The sequence below is a fragment of the Tupaia chinensis genome, unplaced genomic scaffold (assembly GCF_000334495.1).
Source record: "Tupaia chinensis unplaced genomic scaffold, TupChi_1.0 Scaffold000573_1, whole genome shotgun sequence".
NCBI classification, from domain to species: Eukaryota; Metazoa; Chordata; class Mammalia; order Scandentia; family Tupaiidae; genus Tupaia; species Tupaia belangeri.
Window position 1 is genome coordinate 3,375,724 of NW_006160087.1, and position 336 is coordinate 3,376,059.

The 336-nt window shown below is 61.3% G+C and overlaps 1 protein-coding gene across 1 annotated transcript in view; it reads right to left on the reverse strand.

Annotated features, from left to right (window-relative positions):
- The window catches only part of LOC102488167 (ornithine decarboxylase-like), a 16,324-nt gene that overhangs the window by 4,489 nt on the left and 11,499 nt on the right, over positions 1-336 (reverse strand). The window lies entirely within an intron of this gene.

A 336-nucleotide genomic window follows, 5' to 3' on the forward strand; every position in this document is an offset into this window, starting at 1 on the left:
CCGCAGGGGGGGATGGTCATGCCGCAATCCCTTCTCCTCCATTCTCCTCTCGGGATCTTGGGCATGCATGCACACGCGCCTGGCGTAGGTTTTAAGCCACTGGGTCCGGGACGCGAACCGCGGTCGACTACGTGGGAGTCCAGCGACATAGCCATTACGCTAACTGCTGGTTCCCACCATTTGTGTTTTGAACAGCCCCCACCTTGGCCTTTGAACTTGCTGTTTCCGAGGCCTGGATCTCGCTGGCACACTCAGAGACAGCTGTCCTCTCCCTCACCCGCCTCCTCCCAGTCTCTGCTCACAGCCACCTCCGGAGGCCTCCCAGCCCACCCCAGT